Genomic DNA, 11,616 nt, shown 5'->3' with positions numbered 1-11,616 from the left:
TTTTTCCTGGCAACCTGTGTAGTGTGTGTAACAAACAAGGGGAATGTTTTCACCAAGACATTCTGACAATGGAGCATGACTGGTACTTTCACATTAGCCCCACATACCATGTACCCTCTTATTTTCCTTCTCCCATCCATGCTTCCCCTATCCATTGTGCCAACCCATTGCAATGCATCAGCATACCTTCCCCTACTTTCTCTGGAATGTGTGGAGCTATAGCGGGGTACAATTCTGAAAATTCAGTTTAGTTTTCTTCCTGTGGAGGTTACCCCGACCACACTAGGTGGGTCTGGGTGCAGGTGCGCCTGGCTAGAGCTGTGACACCCTAGCAGCTGCTCTGTGACAGGATAGTTAGTCCTGTACTGAATAGACAAGAGGAGGAATGTGGGGTTGTGAGCTGCGCTTGGTCAAAAAATAATTATATTGTATTCTATAAATAGAGATGAAAAAATGATGGATTGGTTGATCTAGTACAAAAGGGATTTATTATCTAAAAATAGCACATAGCCAAAATACAATTGAAAATCTTAAAATACATTACACATAAAATTCATATCTCACCAGACCAAACTGGGGTGTTTGTGTAGCCCGGAGAGTCACAAAGAAGTCCTGTATAGGGCTGTGACGTTCTAGCGTCCTGTATGGTGCTGGGATGATAAACCCAAATTGGGGCAGTAGGGAGGGAGGACCAAATAGGGAAGTAGGAGTGGCTCAAGTTGACACGATTCGCCGACTCCCTCCGCTTGGTGTTTTTGAAGCGGGATATGATCCTCAACCTCTACCTTTCTGCTAAATTTGTAATCCAAATCGAGCCTGTTGGAGATGGTGATGCCAGGCCGTGGTATGCGGATGGCCCGATGGGACCCACAGGTGGTGGGGCTTGGTGAGTGTCCCTGGTGCAGCAGATGGTGGGGAGGATTCGATGTTACTAGGCAGGAGCGGCCCAGAATGGCACAAATAACCGTCTCCCTCCGCTGGATGTAATGAAGCGGGATATGGTCCTCGACCTTGCTGCTGCAACTTGGTGGTCCAAATGGACAAACGATGGTAGGTGGGCACACCAAGCAGCACTTCCGGGCTCTTTAGGGATACCAGTTTGGCGTTTCTGGATAGAAATGAAGAAACCTGTGTCCTGACCGGTTTCGCTGCTCCAGGCAGCTTTGTCAGAGGATAACAGGTTAAAGACATGGCAGGCTATTTATTTCCTGTTACATGGGTCATGTGACCAAGTTAATTAGATCAACCAATCCGTTTTATAAATAAATAAAACGCTAAAGTAGGAGGCAAAGGGATATATATGCATACACAGAAAAATAAACTAGCTTGATAAACATTCAAATAACATGTATTATTGTTTTGTAATGTGCATAAATAGTGTTTATTGACCTGTAGCTTTAATGATGTTTACATGGTGGTCATGGCAACTCACATGACCTTTTGTGGACAAGCGCTCCGATTGGAGGGATGGCTGGATAGTTTCCAGGGCATACAGCCATACTTATGAACAGGCTGTGTGGGCAGAGATTATTGCTCCCTGTCGCGTCATACAAATGTGTCCCATATGATGGAGGTTTATTAAGTAAAGCTCCCTTGGCTGCGTCATCCGGACTTCCGGTGACGCGGTCAGTAAGGGAGCATATTGTCAGCGGCACAGCCGATATCCTCCGTTCGGCGCGTCACTCCGACTTCCGGTGACGCGGCTGATGGAGGGCGGAGGTATCGGGGGCGGGGACCTGGGGCTAAGATCGCCTGTCACGTCACCCGGACTTTCGGGGGGGGGGGGGGGCGTGGACTGGCGTTTGTCTTTCACTCCCCTGTGTATGTATGTTAGGGGGCGGATAATCTAGAGTCCGCGTCATTCAGGTGGGCGTGGATTTTTCCCTACTTCGTGCGCTGGCCCAGTAGACGTTCCTTGTGTATTATACACATGTATCATGAATACATCTAAAAAGCTAGGATGGTATATTGGACCGCTCATGCTAGAATGAGTATGGTTCCATCTTTTTAGATGTATTCATGATACATGTGTATAATACACAAGGAACGTCTACTGGGCCAGCGCACGAAGTAGGGAAAAATCCACGCCCACCTGAATGACGCGGACTCTAGATTATCCGCCCCCTAACATACATACACAGGGGAGTGAAAGACAAACGCCAGTCCACGCCCCCCCCGAAAGTCCGGGTGACGTGACAGGCGATCTTAGCCCCAGGTCCCCGCCCCCGATACCTCCGCCCTCCATCAGCCGCGTCACCGGAAGTCGGAGTGACGCGCCGAACGGAGGATATCGGCTGTGCCGCTGACAATATGCTCCCTTACTGACCGCGTCACCGGAAGTCCGGATGACGCAGCCAAGGGAGCTTTACTTAATAAACCTCCATCATATGGGACACATTTGTATGTCGCGCCACCGGAAGTCCGGATGACGCGACAGGGAGCAATAATCTCTGCCCACACAGCCTGTTCATAAGTATGGCTGTATGCCCTGGAAACTATCCAGCCATCCCTCCAATCGGAGCGCTTGTCCACAAAAGGTCATGTGAGTTGCCATGACCACCATGTAAACATCATTAAAGCTACAGGTTAATAAACACTATTTATGCACATTACAAAACAATAATACATGTTATTTGAATGTTTATCAAGCTAGTTTATTTTTCTGTGTATGCATATATATCCCTTTGCCTCCTACTTTAGCGTTTTATTTATTTATAAAACGGATTGGTTGATCTAATTAACTTGGTCACATAACCCATGTAACAGGAAATAAATAGCCTGCCATGTCTTTAACCTGTTATCCTCTGACAAAGCTGCCTGGAGCAGCAAAACCGGTCAGGACACAGGTTTCTTCATTTCTATCCAGAAACGCCAAACTGGTATCCCTAAAGAGCCCGGAAGTGCTGCTTGGTGTGCCCACCTACCATCGTTTGTCCATTTGGACCACCAAATTGCAGCAGCAAGGTCGAGGTTGAGGACCATATCCCGCTTCATTACATCCAGCGGAGGGAGACGGTTATTTGTGCCATTCTGGGCCGCTCCTGCCTAGTAACATCGAATCCTCCCCACCATCTGCTGCACCAGGGACACTCACCAAGCCCCACCACCTGTGGGTCCCATCGGGCGATCCGCATACCACGGCCTGGCATCACCATCTCCAACAGGCTCGATTTGGATTACAAATTTAGCAGGAAGGTAGAGGTTGAGGATCATATCCCGCTTCAAAAACACCAAGCGGAGGGAGTCGGCGAATCGTGTCAACTTGAGCCACTCCTACTTCCCTATTTGGTCCTCCCTCCCTACTGCCCCAATTTGGGTTTATCATCCCAGCACCATACAGGACGCTATAACGTCACAGCCCTATACAGGACTTCTTTGTGACTCTCCGGGCTACACAAACACCCCAGTTTGGTCTGGTGAGATATGAATTTTATGTGTAATGTATTTTAAGATTTTCAATTGTATTTTGGCTATGTGCTATTTTTAGATAATAAATCCCTTTTGTACTAGATCAGCCAATCCATCATTTTTTCATCTCTATTTATAGAATACAATATAATTATTTTTTGACCAAGCGCAGCTCACAACCCCACATTCCTCCTCTAGTTTTCTTCCTGAAATGTAGAAAACATAATCTTTAACCCCTTCCCGACGTATGACGTATATATACGTCATACGTTGGTTGCGGGGGAATCAAGCCAGCTCACGGAGTGAGCTGGCTTGAAAGAGAGCAGGTAATGGCTGTATATTACAGCCAGGCACCTGCTCTCACGGCCACGAGCGGCGAGTTCGCCGATCGTGGCCGTTTAACCCTTTAAGCACCGCGGGCAAAGCGCCAGCAGTGCTTAAATAGCTGATCGGAGGGGGGGCGCCCCCCTCCGGCGCCGATCGGGGCCCCCCGCGGCGAGATCGGAGGGTGCCGATCGGTTGCCATGGCAGCCAGGGGTCTAATGTAGACCCCTGTGCTGGCCATGTCAGCATACCTATTACATCCTGCCTGAGGCAGGATGTAATAGGAAGTGCTGAAAATCACTATGTTCAGCCATAGAGCTCTATGGCTGAACCTAGTACAGAGGCGATCGCGCCCCCTAGTGGTCAAGTACACTAGGGGGCCTTGTAGTAAAAGTAAAAAAAAAGTTAAAAAAAAAAAAAAAATATTAAAAGTTCAAATCACCCCCCTTTCCCCATTTCACAAATAAAAATAAATAAAAAATAAAAAAAATAAACATATTTGGTATCGCCGCGTTCCTAAAAGTCCGATCTATTAAAATATAACATTAGTTATCCCGCACGGTTAAAGGCGTAAACGGAAAAAAATTCCCAACGCCAAAACTACGTTTTTTGGTCGCATCGCCTACCCAAAAAAATGTAACTAAAAGAGATCAGAAAGTCGCACATATCCCATAATGGTATTAATTAAAAAGTAAACTTCAGCCCGCAAAAAATGAGCCCTCACCCAGGTCCGTAGGTGGAAAAATAAAAAAGTTATAAGCCGCAGAACATGGCGACGCGACGCAAATTAGAAAAACCGTAAAATTTTCTATTTTTTTTTTTTAGTCGTAAAACGTAACGAAAACTATATAAGTTTGGTATCACCGGAATCTTAACGACCCATAGAATAAAGATAACCCATCATTTTAAATGAACTATGAACTCCAAAAAAACCGTAACCAGCGCAAAATTGTGGAATTGCGTTTTTTTTCCTTTTTACCCCACATTGAATTATTTCCTGATTCCCCAGAATATTATACGGTATAGTAAATGGTACCATTAAAAAGTACAACTTGTCCCGCAAAAAAAAAGCCCTCATGTGTCTATATAGCCGGAAAATTAAAAAAGTTACGCTTATTTGAACGCGAGGAGGAAAAAAAAAAGAAAAGTTAACAAAAAAGGCCCCGTCGGGAAGGGGTTAAAATCATACACATTCTTCAGCTACTGTAATGAAGGTATTCATTCTGGATGTATATTACAATTACTTTTCATTTATTGAAATGTCAAATATCTATTACTAAAATCCATAAAGATTATGGTAATTACATTTTATTACAAAATCTATATAAATCTTTTATACATACAGATATTTCTATACACAAAGCTCAAGCACAATTCCATTGTGTATATATAAATTCACTTCAATGATTTACAATCCAGTGGTATAACATTAGCAAATAAAATTGGTCTAAAACATTGTTACAATAATTTTAGGTATACAGTAGATATGTAATAAATAAATTAAGCAATATTATTACATTGTGTGCTGTACATTGATTAAAGTTGCTTATTTACAACCTAGAGTAATGAGTTTTTACAAGACAAGGGCAAATAATACATGTAGATATAGTAGTATAGGATGAGAGGCAATATTTCTGATATTTGATGTAAAAGACTGATAAACTCATTCAGCAAAATATAGTTTGCTATTCATCATGTAAGCTACTGAATAATTAGACCTACGTTTCACATAAGGCGTCTTCATGTTACCTTATTTTAAGAAAAAATAGTTTTAAGTAATATGGTTTATTTGTCACATGAGAATATATCCATGAGATTGTAGGATTTGGCGAGAAGTAGATGATATTTCTATTCACACATGCAGGGCCAGAACAGGGTTGTGTGCTGTCATGTGTCACAAGAAAGCTACACATGCTGAAGGAACGGTGCTACTGACTGCAGGTGTAGTTCCAATTTTAATATTTATTAAGTATGACCAACTGGCCTGTTGGTGATCGTCATGCTGCCATGATGATGATGGGCCTATTTTGTTGTCGAGGCACTGCTCCATCTGCCCCATTGTTAAACTGGCACTGCTGCCACTCCTGCTTGGTCTGCGTTCATTGAGAAGCAGGAGCAGATATCGTAATTGTTGTTCAGAATAGCCCAGAAGAGATGAATGAACAAATATTCATCCCTGGGCAGTGACTGCACAGACACCTTTCACCCTGACTCTCACTTCCCATCCAGCTGCAGTAGAAAGATTTTTTTAAACAATCTTTATTGACACCCACCCAAAATGACAGCTCACTGACGCTGGAGTAGACAGCTTACAGTAAGAGACCTCTCTTGGGAAACACCTAGGTCACTTAGCACTGAAATTGGTTGCCTGTGGTATCGCAATATTGTAGCCTGCTGTTAGCGCTAGCAAGCAGAAGACAGATAAAACAGTGTAATACAATTTTGGGAAGTGTTACGTATGGGGATTTTCACTGTCTTATTAGTTTTTCTCTCTTATCTCTGCTTAGTACATAGTCCAGTGGTTCACAAACTGTATTCCTAGGCTGCCACAAGGCTCTTAAGGCCTTGGGTTGGTTATCCCAGAACAAATCAAATGATTTATGGTTAAAGTCATAGCCAAAAATTGACAATCATAAAATGTATGTACACTCAGAAGCACAACTGTACACCACCACAGAACTGAACCTAAGCTTATACCTCCCAAAAGGACCAATTTCAGGAGGGACACAATGCTCTGTTCTGGAGTCTCCTCTTAATTTATGATTGCTGTCACCTGTGTTAAACTAGTTAATTGATAAGAAAAGTGTATCAACTCATGTTCTGGCAAAAACAAGAGGGAGTCCAGGAGCAAATGTGATAGCAATCATACATTAAGAGGGGAGTCCAGGAACAGAGCACTTTGGCCTCCTGGGTTGGGTCATGTTGGGAGGTACATTATATAAGGTTGAAATTTTCATACAATTTACTTAATTTAAGATTTTTTTTCCCAAAATCTAACAATAAAAAACTTTTATCCTTGGGGTGCGGTGAAAAATACTGATACCCTAGGATGCTGTGATTCCCGAAAGTTCGGAACCACTGCTATAGTCCATTAGCACAGCAACAGAGTAGTCATTCAATTTGGATAACACTCTGTGGCCTAATTGGTTATATATGTAAAGGACGATAATAACAATATGTCTTTAGTTTTTCTACAGTTGAGAAGTCAGATAATTTCCAGCGTCTGCCTCTGTTAATATATTTGGAAGATGATCTAACACAGAGGTCTGACATGTGGTGGCCTCAGAGCAACACCTACAGCAAAAATCTTTTCAATTGCCCAATTTCGTCTACAACAGCAGAAAATATGCTGATGCCATTATTGAGAGAACATGGTCAAGGGTGGCTTAATGTCAGAGTAGACAGAAGGAAATACTTGTGACATTTACTTGTGACTTTTAAGACATCTCTAAGTGTAAGAATGTAGCATAACAAAGATGTCACAGGATTGTGACATTTAAAAACATTCATTCAAAATAGATGAACAAATAAAATGAGTAAAGATTCTCAGTTACACACACAAAGCATGTTTCCTCTCAAGCAGGGTATACGCTGGATGATGGGATGTTGAGCAACAAGACCCGAGGGAGTGGGGGTGAAAAAATTATTTATAGCAAGTGGGAAGTTATCAGATGATCAGTCAGATTATTGAATGCAATAAGTAAAATACTGATCAGTTGGAACTATGCTGGCAAACTCAGCTATACAGAGAATAAATGCTTCTTATTGTAAGTTGAAATGTCATAAAGTGGGATTTTTCAGGCATACCGAGTACAGTAAACTCAGACAAGCTGATATTTGCAGAAAGTGACATTTACTGGCAATCCAAACCAGACACATAATATATTATCAGTTTACTGCTATCCTGAAATGGCTTATCCTTGCATATGGCTATGGATGTTCAAGAACAATAAACATTGAGCAAACAATAAAGTGGCATAAAAGGACTATTTATCAAAGAGACAAATATCCCAGCTCTGATTTCGCTGGCTGTAGAACTTAGCTTTATTCATACAGGGGAATCCCTAGCCGGCAGTTAATATTTGCCCATTGTCACCAGTGATAGCTAATAAACAGTTAACAAATCATGCTCTCCAAGGGCCAGATTCTCTAAGCTTCAAAAGTGATAACATGGAGAGTGATAAACAGCCAGCCAATCAGCTCCTGTCTGACATTTTTAAAGCACAGTCTGTGACATGGCAGGTAGGAGCTGATTGGCTGGCTGTTTATCACTCTCTATTTTATCACTTGTGAAGCTTAGTGCATCTGGCCCCAAATGAGATACAGCTTAAATCTGGTGTTCACCTGAAAACACCTAATTGGAAATACAAATAAACAGTTGGTTAAGTGCAACCTCTAAAATGGATAATTAGGGAGTCAGTTAAGGATTTTTCCTCTGAGACATAAAGGTCAAAACATTACCATATATAACAAGTAGATTTATTGCTCATGAAATAAATCATAATCTCCTTCTATCGAATCCGAATCAGCTCAAATATCTACAGGAAAATGTCTCATAATTATCCAACTAAGTACATATTAAGGGAGACATGTCTCCCGTTATATATACTCATGCGGATAAAATCAATATTGAGAAGACAAAGGAAATGCAGCTTGAATCGTTAATGAGATATATTTGTGTAGATATCTGGGTTGATTTGGGTACTGTAGAATGAGATTGTGGTTCTGTGTTGACTTTTACATTGGAGGATGAACAATCCTCAACTGGTTCCCCATTTACTCTAGAGGTTGCGCTTAACTAACTGTTTCTTTGTGTGTCACCAATGATAGTTTATCACTAAGCATAGAAAACCCATTTAGCAAACATCACAGCAGAACCGTTACCACTGCACTGAGATTGCCATTTCAGTATGATGATAAATATCTGAGCAGAGATTCTGTGTAATGCTAGTCACCAGTCCCGTCAAAATTGACAGAGCCGCTAGGACTCTGTCATGCTAAATTGTGTGTGGGTGTGCCAGAACGGATTTCCATCAGGTGCCATCTAGTGGCTGCCAGCGCATCATAGAGGTGAGGAGCAGTGCTAGGCTTTAATAATATAGTCCAGTGGTAGCCAACTACAGTCCTCGAGAGCTACCAACAGTTCACATTTTTCAGACAACCTAGCTGCTGCAAAGGTGCACTCATTACTAGCTGACACATTTTCAAAGATCCACAGGTGGAGCTAATTACTTCACTTGTGATTCTGTGTGGAGGAGATCTGGAAAACATTAACTGTTGGTAGCTCTCGAGGACTGGAGTTGGCTACCCCAGATATAGGCTTTTACTAAATATGTACATAACTATGTAGTAATATCTGGTGAAATACGTAGCTAAATATGTAAGTAATGTAAAAATAGAAAAGATCAAAAGTGAATAAAATTTATAGCAGTGATCAAAATATAAATTGCTATGTAAGAAAAGTGTACCCTAAAAGTCAAAATCCCCATGTATATCTAAAACCTTTTTTTTTTGTCAGGGAAAAAATAATAGGTTTAGAAGGATGTGGGCAGTATTCCAGCAGTCAGGATGCCAGTGTTCAGTATCCTTACATCAGCTGGGACTGTCAGGATACCTAATGCTAAGTATGCAGGCAGTGCTGGCACTTTGCTGGGAAAGGGTTTGTTAGGGTCAGGGTGTGGGTGGGGGGGGTAGAAGTTAGGCTGCGGGGGTTTAGGTGTTGTGGTATGGGGTTAGATTTAGGCATGAGCGGTGTCACAAACTTGGGGTGCACCACCACTCAGGATTGGCTAGACCTGACACAGGGGCGCGGAGTCTAACCGTGCCGGGGGGTTTCTGCCAGTGACCCCTCCAAGCGGGATATGGGCTTCTGCGGCACCCGACACGTCGGTTGCGGCCCCCTGGTCAGGTTCCCCGTATGAGTGGTGGTAGCTTGTGGAATATGGAGCGTGGTCGTCAAGCCGGGTCAGTAACAGGTGAGCAGATACGGAACCAAGGAATGCAGCACACAGGGAGCGGGCAGGAGAATGGTAACAGAACTAGCCAAGGTCATACACTGGATGTCATGGATGTAGTACACAGGGAAAAGGCAGGAGAATAGTCAGGAGAATAGCCGGAATCATACACTGGTAAACACTGGGTACGGTACACGAGGATCAGGCAGGAGAGTGGTCAGGAGGCAGGCTGAGGTCATACACAGGTAACCCACGATTCACGGTACACAGGGATTAAGCCGAAGGATAGTCAGGAAACAAGCCAAAGTCAGTATCTGGTGATCAGGAACACAGTAAAGTACAAGGGACGCTGGAGCAGGTTGTGAGCCTATACTCTGGCAGCTTCTTTCTGCCAGAGGCTGCCTTTTATAGGAAGCACAGGGAACTCACAGGTGAACTAATCAACGGGCTGAGCATGCTCAGTTTACACAGAGCTTCCCAGCAAGAGAGGTTCACCAGGTATAACTAATTAGCTGAGCTCAGATCTCACAGCACAGTTCAACTATACAGAGCTTGTCAGCAGCATGAGACAAAGCCAGCAGGATTTGACCAGCAGGTAACTGAAATACATGCATATTGTGACAAGCGGGAAGAGTTACGTTTAAGCTGCAAGGGAGAAGGTTAGGCTGCTGGAAGGAAGAGATAGAGTTCGGGGGGCATGGAAAGGATAAGTATACTTGCCTGACCCCTGTCACAATTCTATCCTTTGGGATCGTACTCTATCTGACGGCCATCTGAATGTATCTCAGTTTAGAACTTACTCTGTTCAGCAGCTATGACAAAAGAGGATTGCTTGAGCCATACAGCAAAACCAGTGTATCAAGTTCGAGAGACACTGTGGACAGGCTCAGGTTTTGTGCTAGAACAGATCTGGGAATGTAGAAGCAAGGGGTGAATTTACCAAGGTAAACGATGGAACTGGGCGCTGGTATGAGGTGCTTTTAATTAGATTGAGATAAGCAGCTGCCAGTAAGTGGTTATAGTGAGCCACTGAGAGGTACTAGACAAGACAACAGAAATTAGGCAGCGCTATATATATTAAATTAACACATATATATATAAAGGGTTTGCCTGTTAATAATTCATTTATTAATAAAACAATATTAAAGCAATAAACATGTAATAAAAATACAAGTTGGTACTTGTGTATTATCACGGCGCCCCCGATATTAAGTCGCACGACCCGATGCACACCGATGCGATTTAAAATTTATAAGCCCCCTATACGATTTTAAATTGTATAAGTACCCTAATGGGTGCTTATAAGCACCCTAATGGGTGCTTACAATGTTAAATGCACCCCCAGTATGAACGCCAACCCGAAGCGTGGCGAGCGCAGCGGTACGCGTCCTCCGACCTTTTCATACCCCCACTATCCACGTCAGCGTGGAGTTGACTTTATATAGTGTGGCGAGCTCAGCGAGCCACCAAGCCCGAATCGTGGCGAGCGGGCGCGTATTACTTTACATGTATTCCGCGACCCCTCGCTGGGCTCGTCACGCTTCGGGCTCGGTGGCTCGCTCTGCTCGCCACACTATATAATATCGACTCCATGCCGAAGTGGATAGTGGGGGCATGAAAAGGTTGGAGGACGCGTACCGCTGCGCTCGCCACTCTTCAGGTTCACGTTCATAGTGGGGGTGCATTTAACATTGTAAGCCCCCATTAGGGTGCTTATACAATTTAAAATCGCATTGCATTGTATGCCATATACAATGCTATACAATTTTAACATTGTATGACATCGGGGGAAATCTCGTTGCATCGCATACCATCGCATGCCTTATGGTCTGCGATGCGATGGGCACCGTGATAGTACACAAGTACCTACAAGTTTTAAAAATTCATTAATGCCCTTTTCTGGTCGGTAGGGAGATTTGTTTGGGATGGT

The sequence above is a fragment of the Crinia signifera genome, chromosome 2, assembly GCF_055691185.1.
Source record: "Crinia signifera chromosome 2, ASM5569118v1, whole genome shotgun sequence".
Lineage (NCBI taxonomy): Eukaryota > Metazoa > Chordata > Amphibia > Anura > Myobatrachidae > Crinia > Crinia signifera.
The sequence above is the reverse complement of the archived record's forward strand: the minus strand, read 5'-3'. Positions refer to the sequence as shown.